Here is a 10,212-nt window from a genome sequence, read left to right on the forward strand (position 1 = left end):
AAAGTCTTGTTTGACCGTTTTTTAACCTTTGCTTGAAATTAATTTTAGGATGGAGTTTAAGTCCTTTGGCTTTGAAATACATCAGAGATTTCTTATCCAAAAATACAGTAAATCAAAGTATTGAATGCCAAAAACCACATGATGTTAATGAAAAAACGCAAGCCCGGATATGAACTCCAGGTACTCCTTCTTGGACTCAATCTCATCAACAGCAGCACCTTTGACATTAGAGAGCCACTTCATCGTATCATCAATTGCATACTGGATGTTCTTCAAGACCTTTGGTGTGATATCATTTCTTTTGATCTTATTCTTTAGCGCATATATACAATCCTCCAACGCATTGTATGCTTCAGCTTTTCTCTTGTACTCTTGATCCTCAAGCTTAAACTTCTCAGCATCTTTCACCATTTTCTCAATCTCTTGCTTTGACAATCTTCCACTTAGATTGGTAACAGTAAGGCTTTTGGTCTTACCAGTGGCCACTATCTTGGATGTAACTGTGAGGATACCATTATCATCTATTTCAAAGCAATCCTCAACTTTTCCGACACCCTTAGGAGCAGGTGGTATTCCAGATATTCTAAACGATCCCAACAAATAGTTATCAGCAGATCTAGTCCGTTCACCTTGGTACACCATCATCTTCATAGCAGATTGGTTGTCAATGGTTGTTACAAAAGTTTCGGTCTTCTTTGTAGGTATAGGTGTGTTCCTTGGGATCACGACGCTCATTAGTTCCCCTTTTACCTGCAAACCAAGTGACAATGGAGTGACATCCATTAGCATCAACTGTTTTACAATCTTCGAAGTTTCACCACTTAACTTTGCTGCCATAACTGCCGCTCCATAAGCCACAGCTTCATCAGGATTGATGTTCTTGCATGGCTCCTTCCCATAAAAAACTCCTGCAACATACGTTGGACTTTTAGTAACCTAGTTGAACCACCAACAAGAATCACCTCATCTACATCTGCTTTGTTCATATCTGCATCTTCTAAACATGCCTCCACTTTGCTCAATACACTCTGTAAATAAGTCCATATTAAGCTCCTCAAATTTGGCACGAGTGATTTTCATCGAGAAATCAATACCCTCAACCAAATACTCGAGTTCTATCGGTGCTTCTGTAGCATATGAAAGAATTCTCTTTGCTTTCTCACAAGCAACTTTCAACCTTCCTAGTGCTCTTTGATTTCCTCTCAAATCCTTATTCCATTTCTTGTTAAAATCATCAACACAATAATTTACCATTCGGTTGTCAAAATCCTCACCTCCCAAATGAGTGTCACCAGCAACAGCCTTCACCTCAAATTTACCAACTCCATCAATGGTGAGAAGAGAGACATCAAAAGTGCCACCTCCGAGATCAAATATAAGAACATTCTTCTTTCCAGTAAAAGACAAATTATTGTCTACTGCATAAGCAATTGCAGCTGCTGTTGGCTCATTTATTATACGCAACACATTTAGTCCAGCAATAGCAGCAGCATCCTTGGTTGCTTGACGCTGAGAATCATTGAAATAAGCTGGGACTGTTATGACAGCATTTTTACGGTGTCACCTATATACGCCTCTGCAACTTCTTTCATCTTGCTAAGAACCATTGATGAAATTTCTTCCGTATAAAATTGTTGCTCATGACCCTTATGAGTGACCACAATTTTTGGCATGTCGATATTCCCTTCTCTGACCCTAAATGGCCATAACTTAATGTCTTCCTGCACCATGACTTCACTGAACCTCCTTCCGATCAACCTCTTTGCATCTAAATATCCACAACCAATTAGCCAAGTTATAAATTAAAAATTAAGTTAAAAACATTGAAGATTAAACATTGGAAAGCGTAAACTAACTGAATACGGTGTTTGCAGGGTTCCTTGCAATTTGATTCTTGGCACCATCACCAACTAGACGTTCGGATTCATTGAATGCAACACAAGATTGTGTCGTTCGATTGCCTTGATCATTTGTTATGATCTGTATTCGATCGTGCTTCCATACAGCAACACATGAGTATGTTGTGCCCAAGTCGATGCCAATTGCTGGAGCATGGCCTCCCCCACTCACGATTACTCTTCAAGTTCAAATAAATACAATCTGCAACAACACTATGAGTTTATGAGTGAGCTTTCAGGCTTTACTGGTTATATAGCATGCATTGTGATCGTTGGGAACATATAGCATTTTTTGAAATTTGCTATCTAAGAGAAGGTGTCTTTCTGGTTTCCAATGGATACGTTTACAGTAGGAAAGGCTTTTGAAGTCACTTTGTCATAACATGATGATAAAAACACTTCATTTACCTGTACGTTTGATTCTACACCGTTCTTAAAAAAATACTGTACTGCTGTACTTAATTAATTAACACAAAGTGTAACCGAAAAAATAATTGCAAGTAAAAATCAAACAAAGAACTAACAGCATGATGAAAAGCACATAGAAGATTTGGCTCGAGCGTGTATGAAGAAGTGGAAAAAAAGATAAACGGGACCAAAAGAATCACAACTTAAAATAGACATAACTTTTGACCGCTAAAAGTTTGGGGACATACTAAAACATTGCTAGAAAGCTATCCTTATGCTCGAGACCAAAGGCGAAATATAGAGAAAATGGATCTGAAGCAGGAAGCGAAATTAAAATGGGACATAGATGGAGAGGAAACTAGCAAATTCATTCATGGAATCATCAATGGTCACCGGATGAATAACATAATAAACTGTTTAATAATTGATGGTGAATGGTCCTTCAAAGAAGTAATAAATTTAAGAAACTTGATGTTGGACACAGAGATTTTCTTGATAGACCCTTCATGCTTTTGGAGGTAGAGGCGATTTGGAGTTGTGGCAATCGATAAAGCTCTGGATCTGATGGTTTTACTTTCAAATTTATTAAAAAAATTTGAGACACAATTCAAGGCGATGTCTTCAGGTTTATTAAGAATTTGGAGAAGTAAAGGTTGCAATGCTCCATTTATTTCTCTTATTCCAAAAGTAAAAGATTCTTTATATTTGAAATAGGCCAGTTAATTTAATTTGTTGTATGTACAAAATTGTGTCCAAGCTTCTTGCTTTACGAACTGAGAAGGTGATGAACAAACTTGTGGGTTTAGAGCAATCAACGTATATAGAAGGTAGAATTATTATTGATGATCTTTTGATCATCAATAAATTGTTCACTTGGGCTAAGAAGGTCAAAAGAAAGTCTTGATCTTTAAAGTTGACTTTGATAAAAACGTCCAATTCGTTAAGTTGGGGATTTTTAGATTCGATTATGGAACAAATAGAGTTTAACAATAAATGGATGAATTGGATTATAGGTTGTCTTTCTTCCGGGAGAGCTTCAATTATTGTTAATGGCTCGGCGACAAAGGAGTTTGATATCCGTAATGGAGTTCGTCAAGGTAATCCTTTAGCGCATTTTCTCTTTATACTCACTATGGAGGGTTTTAGTGTTACCATGTGTTTGGCTTGTGATCAACATCTATTCAATCGTATTCATCTTCCTAATAATGGTCGTCTATTATCTCACCATATTTAGGTGGACGATGTTACTTTTACTGGGGAATAGTCTCAGATGAATCTCATTAATCTAAATAGAATCTTGATGTGTTTTTTCTTAGCTTCCGGTTTAAAACTGAATCTTTGCGAAAGTAAGGTTTTGGTGTTGGAGTCAATTTTGAAGAGGTTGAAAGCCTTGCAAATACTCTTTGTTATGAACCCGGTAAATTTGCTTTCACTTATCTCGGTCTTCCTATTGGTGCTAATATGATAATGGCCAAGCATTGGATTCCCATTGTTGACAAATATAAGGCGAAATTATCTTCTTGTAAAGCGAATAACTTATCATTTGGTGGGCATCTCACGTTTGTTAAATTTGTGTTTGGCAGCCTACCCGTTTACTATTTCTCGCTTTTTATGGCTCCTAAAAAGATTATTGATTTCTTGGAGAGGATTTAAAGGAATTTTCTTTGGAATGGGTTAGATAATAGTAGGAAGATACATTGGATTGCTTGGAATACGATTGTTTTACCCAAGCAAAAAGGTGGTTTAGGAGTTAGATGTCTAAGGAAGTTAAATGTTGCTCTTTTGGCTAAGTGAGTTTGGAGACTTAAGACAGAAAAATATAGTCTTTGGTCCATGTGTATTAGAGCTTGGTACAACACCAATTGCATTGAGGGTAAGTCGATTGCTAGGGCCTATCTCTTGGGTTCATAGGGGCAATGACTAATTGCAAAAAAAATTTAGATGATTGGGGCAATAACTTGAATAATATGTTTGAAAGGTCACAACTAGCATTTTAGCTAGAAAATTCTATTGCTGTGTAACCATTAAACTATTGTAAAACATATACTCTAAGTAAATCTCACTCAATGCTCATTCAAATTCCCCTTTCATGTTCAACAAAGAGTCTGAAAACTCTAAGAATCTCGGGTTAAGTCCATATTGGACTAGGATTTCCTTATTGGGCCTAATGGACCAATAAGCATTCAATTCAACTATTTTGGGCTTGGAAACCCTATTTGGATTCTAATTGGACCCACTTCCATAAAACTTAGCATTTTGGGCCATTTTGGGTCCAAAATAGATTAGTTTACCCTAATGGGCCTTATTGAGCCATTAACGAATTAATCTGCCCTAATGGACCATAAACTCTTTTTTTTTTCTTTTTCCTTCAAAATGGGCCGTGAGCTATCTAATGAGCCCATTGGGCCAAAAAGTAATCATTGGGCCTCATGATTTTGAGTAAAGGCAAGTCAAGGCCCAAACTACTCCACCCTTTCTCCTAGCCCAAAAAGCCTCGGCCCAACACCATTAAAAAAATGAAAAATGAAATGGAAGGGGGGGGGGGAGTTGACTTTGGAGGTGTCACCTCCATATTACTCACCATGTAACAAGGCAAGCTATCTCATATTTCCATGCAAGTCACCTCATCCTTCTCTCCCCTCTCTTCTTCTACTCATGGCCTAAGGTAACCACATACACACACACTACATCAAATTCTCTCAAACACTCTCAAGAATCATTCTCCTCTTTCCATCAAGAATCTCGAAATTTTCTTGTGTTTCAAGAGGGTTTTCACAAGATAATCATCATTGCTTGGTAAGTCTTTACACATCCAAGTTATATAACTCCATTCTCATGTTAGATCACTCCTTTAAGCAAGTTTTTGGTGATCATACTCCTAGAAATCTTCTTAAGTTCGAGATCCACTCAAGGGAGTTTGCTAGGGCCGAAAATCACTTCATCTCTTTCCATTCTTTATTCAAAAACTGAAACATCAAGCAAAGGTGAGTTCATACCCCCCCCCCTTTGTTTTTGGTTTTTACATGATTTTTGAGGGAGAATACAAGTAAAATGTGTAGATATATGTGTTATATGCATGTCTTGTGTGATTTGTTAGTTTATGTTGTAAAAATATGTTAGATCTTGGCAAATCACGGCTTCTTAAGAAACATTGAGTTAAGATCCATGAACTAAGACACCTTATACATCAAACTATCAAGTTAAAAGTGTTATATGTTTACGATACAAAAATTTAAGGCAAAAACTTTGTTAAGGGTCATAATTGTCAAGAAAACAAAAGATAAGCGAAAAAAAGTAACATTTACGTTTTTATGGGGACCAAACAGGTCCTACAAGTACAAAAAGGGATTTTTTATGTTAAACATACTTTAAAAAGGGTCAAAAATGTAAATTTGAGCTTAATGGGCCAAACTTTTGGGCCTCACGTTTTTGGGCCCAAATTTGCGAAAAAATGAAGTTTTTGGAATTAAAAATGTAATTTGAGCAAAAATTGAGTCATAAATATAAATAAATCAAATTTAGGGGTGAAAATAACATTTATTTCCAATTTGGACCAAAAATGTAACTTTTACCAAAATTGGGCTGAAAGTGTAAATTTTTACAAACGAAGGGCTGAAAATGCACTTTTCTGTAAAACTAGGTCTTAAATGTCAAAATATATATTTTTGGACTAAAACTGTGAATTTTTAGACATTTGGGACAAAATTGCAAATTTTTACAAATTATAGACTAAAGTGTTATTTTTACAAAACTTAGGCCTTCAATGAAAATTTGAGACTTTTGACCAAACATGTTGTCTTACGAAAAAGGTGACTTTTTTAAAATAAATTTGGTAGATCACGATCTAAAATAAACAATGAAATAATGTGAATGGATGGAATACATCGTTAACAATTTTTTTTATTGGGCCTAATATTCATCTTACGTGGCCAATGGGCCTTAAGGGCCCATTCAAGTGTATATTGAACCCAATATCTTCCATGACATGTTTATTGGGCCTCGCGACCCATTTACATGTGAATTTGGGCCTGAGTTATGGGTCACATGTACTTTGGCCTTTGTGGTCTGTTTACATGCCTATTGGGCCCAAATTACCCACTTACATGTTTTTGGGCCTTTGTAACCCATTTACATGCTAATTGGTCTTGGACTGAGATTCACATGCTAGTAAATCATATCTATACCTTCTCATAACTAGTGAACTTTGTATACTTATAAATGTACCTTTGGTTTGGATAACGCATAACATACACGTAAACGTTAAGCATTGTTTGAAAGGTTGAGAATCTAGTGAGACGTGTCGGTTGGCACCTTGAGTGTACAGTCGTAGCTTGTAGTTATAATCAGAGTCTCCTGGAGGGAGAGCGAGAGTTTGTATATATAGATCCATACGGGGTGACCCCCCACGCCTTAGTTGTTCGCTACAACTAGACTAGGCCAGTCTAGGGCGACAGAATCTTGAGCAAATATTGGCATTTGGAAAAATGTTAAGACAAGCAACCTAGTCATTATCATGTATGATTATAACGGCTCATATAGAGATTCAATACCAAATTTAACATTTCAGAGATTAACCCTTCGATTGTGTCAATACAAAATATCTTATTTAAGGATAAAAGAACCTCGACATTAATATAAATAAGAAAATATTGGATTTTCTGGGGAAATATTCATATACAATTTATCACTTACTTACAATACAAAGAAATCTAAACTACATTCATCTATGTTAGAACTATGAAATTCACACATGCATTTATACTTGATTTTCACATCATTTTCAGACACTTTTACAGAAAATATCGACTTTCTTGGTTTTTATGAAAGATACAAAGACTTTTACTCACCTTACTTACGAAATCACCAACATTATATATGTTAACCATTTTCAAAATAACTTGTATTCTCAGGTAATCGTTAAGCTGGAAGATTTGCAAGTTGTATGGTTTTGTTTTATGTAACATCACTTATCGTACTTTTAATAATTTGAACTTATGTATTTATAACATTGTACTTGATGTGAACAATTTCGGTTGTTATATGAAATTTTGGTGATGAATGTGTTATGTTTGATGTGTATTCACTGTGATGATTATTCAATTGTTAGTCACACGAGCCCTGGGACGTTTCCGCCGTCTGGTTTGGGGGTGTGACATTAAAGGAGATTAGAGGCTGGAAATGACACTTTTTTTTGGAAAGAGAGATGGATGGTTGGTTTGGTCTTATATGACTCTTTCCCTGATATTTATAGAATTCAGTCCTTCAAAGACTGCAAAATTAGTGATAGGTTGTCCAACTCTAGTTCTGGAGCTAAGAATAGGACGATGTGGTGCTGGAGAAGGTCGTTGAGAAGAGGTAAAGAGTTTGTTCAACTTGTGGGGTTATGTAGAAAAATTAAGCATGTTAGGCTGACTTTGACTTTGGATTCTTGGAGTTTTCAAGATAGTGCAAATAGATATTTCTCGGTTAGCACATTGAGAAGGTACATGGCTGATTTTTACTCTGGAGGCATCGATTTCTCTTTCAATTGGACAAAACTGGATCCCGATGAAAGTGAATTGTTTTGTTTGGAGACTGTTGCTTAACAATATTCCTTTGGCTAGTACACTTTTTGTTAGGGGTATGCAGGTAAATTCTTTATTATGCCCTCAGTGCTAGAAAAATGATAAAGATGTCAACCAATCTTTTTTTAATTGTGATTTAATTGTAGAGGTCTGGAAGTGGTTTTATGCTTGGTCGAAGCTTATTTATGTTGTCACTGTGAGCTTTTCTTCAATGATTTCGGTTGTTTCTGATATGAAGGCTGAAAAGGAGATGTAAATTGTTTCTTTCTTTAGCTTATGTGGTGTTGTAGTCTTTGTGGAAAGATACAAATGATGTCGTCTTCAAAAAGGCGAAGTTGCAACCCGATGAGAACGACGGATGATATTCAACTTTCATCTTTCAATTGGATTAAGTATAAACTTAAAATTTCAACGTTATGTTGGTTTGATTGGTGTATTACACCTTCTATACTTTGTATTTTGTACTTTTCTAGCATCTTGCTAGTTTTAATGCATTTGCAACGTTTCAAAAAAAAAAAAACTTGCCCCTGCCCCTGCCCATGTTTGTTACATCCCAAAATACGACCCAAATTTTTTTTGTTTTAATAGTAATAAAAATCATATACTGATCGTTGTATCATAAAAACCATACGTCAAATATCTCAACTCATAATAAAATGTCGTGAAACAACTGTATTAAATCAAACTATGAATCAAAACAAACTCCCAGGATAAAGATTGAAGTTGTGGTGTGTGCGATGTCATCATCTCGAGCTCTTCCCTTTACTTGCGGAAGTACCTGAAACCAAAACTGAAACTGTAAGCACGAAGCTTAGTGAGCTCCCACAAACTACCACATACCATACAATAACATATAAACACGTACCGGGCCTTGCCCACTGCATCGGACCGAAGTCCAGAAACTGCATCTGACCGTAGTCCAGAACTGACTGGGACCTTGTCCCCTGCATCGGACCGGTGTCCGGAACTGACTGTATCGGACTGAAGTCCGGAACTAATGGATCATAGCATAAACACATATCAACTAGCATAACACACATCATCATAAACACATATACTGCATACTGCATCAGACCGTAGCCCGGAACACATAACACATAAATCTTGCCTGAGCCACGAAGGCATCAAACACACCATCTGCTACGTCGGACAGAAGTTCGGAAACTACTGCTAGCTAATCGGGCCGGCATTGTGTCCGTAGACCCGTTCCTACTGGAAGGAAACTCACCTCGTAGTCTAGCTGCTGAAAGAACTGCTCCGGAATCTGTCTGCTGCGGCTCCGGTTTCACCCCGGCTACAATTTCCATAAGTACCCTCAATCAAATACTAATAATCATACTGAGGGTAAAATGACTATTTTACCCCTGGACAAAGCCAACCTATTGGTCAAAGTCAACATTCAGTTGACCTGACTCGTCGAGTTGGGTCACCAACTCGTCGAGTCCTTACTCTCACTTTCTTGCTTCTGCTCGCTACTACTCGTCGAGTTTGGCATAGACTCGACGAGCTCCTCTTCGATGCTAACACTCAGTCAATCTGCATCCGACAAGTCCACCTAAAGATCACTGGTTCCACTCGGCATGACATATAAAAGGGAAGAAATCAGGGACTCGCGACTTGACTCGCCGAGTCTGAAGAACAACTCGCCGAATCGGTTGCATACAACACTACTCCGCTGATTCTGCTCAAAACTAGTGCATGCAACTTACAGATCTGGATTCCTAAAGCTTGATTAGCACGTAAAGTTTCCAACTTTACGTGTAGATATGCATCAATACGGGTTTAAAGGCTCAAAATGCACTATAAGGTTAGATCTAGGGTGTTCATGCGAAAAGGGTTCCATAAAGGCAGAAGATCTGAGCTTCTGAAGCTCAAACATAGATAGATCTGAAGGCTACTAGGCAACACATGCTTTCAATGTTACTAACAAGCCAAAAATGATAAAAACAAGCCAAACGAGAGATCTAATCGAGGAATGACAAAGGTTTGAGATTGATACCTCAAAGAAGACTGTGATACCACCACAAACTCGGATCTAACTGCTTCTCCCTTGATTCCTCCTCTTCTCTCCTCTTCCTCTATTCCACAAATGGACCACAACTTCACCAAGTGAGAAAAACACACCAAAATGATAAGGGTGGCTAGGGTTTTCGTGTGAGGCTCTTCTGTGGGTGAGGGAGGCTACTGAATGCCCAAAAGGTCGTTTAAATAGGACACAAACCTGGGGATTTAGGGTTTCATTCAGACTGATGGACTCGCCGAGTCGCCAACTTAAACGTGCTCGTAATCCCGTCTCTACTCAACGAGTCGGGCTACTGACTCGTCGAGTTCCTCTTGAAACT

The 10,212-nt window shown here is 37.5% G+C and overlaps 1 pseudogene; it reads right to left on the bottom strand.

Moving 5' to 3' along the window:
- Nucleotides 1-144: 144 nt before the first annotated feature.
- Nucleotides 145-2,427, bottom strand: LOC145067587 (heat shock cognate 70 kDa protein-like; annotated as a pseudogene).
- Nucleotides 2,428-10,212: the final 7,785 nt, after the last annotated feature.

The sequence above is a fragment of the Lactuca serriola genome, chromosome 8 (genome assembly GCF_051521515.1).
Source record: "Lactuca serriola cultivar US96UC23 chromosome 8, Lser_US96UC23_V15, whole genome shotgun sequence".
Taxonomy (NCBI): Eukaryota; Viridiplantae; Streptophyta; class Magnoliopsida; order Asterales; family Asteraceae; genus Lactuca; species Lactuca serriola.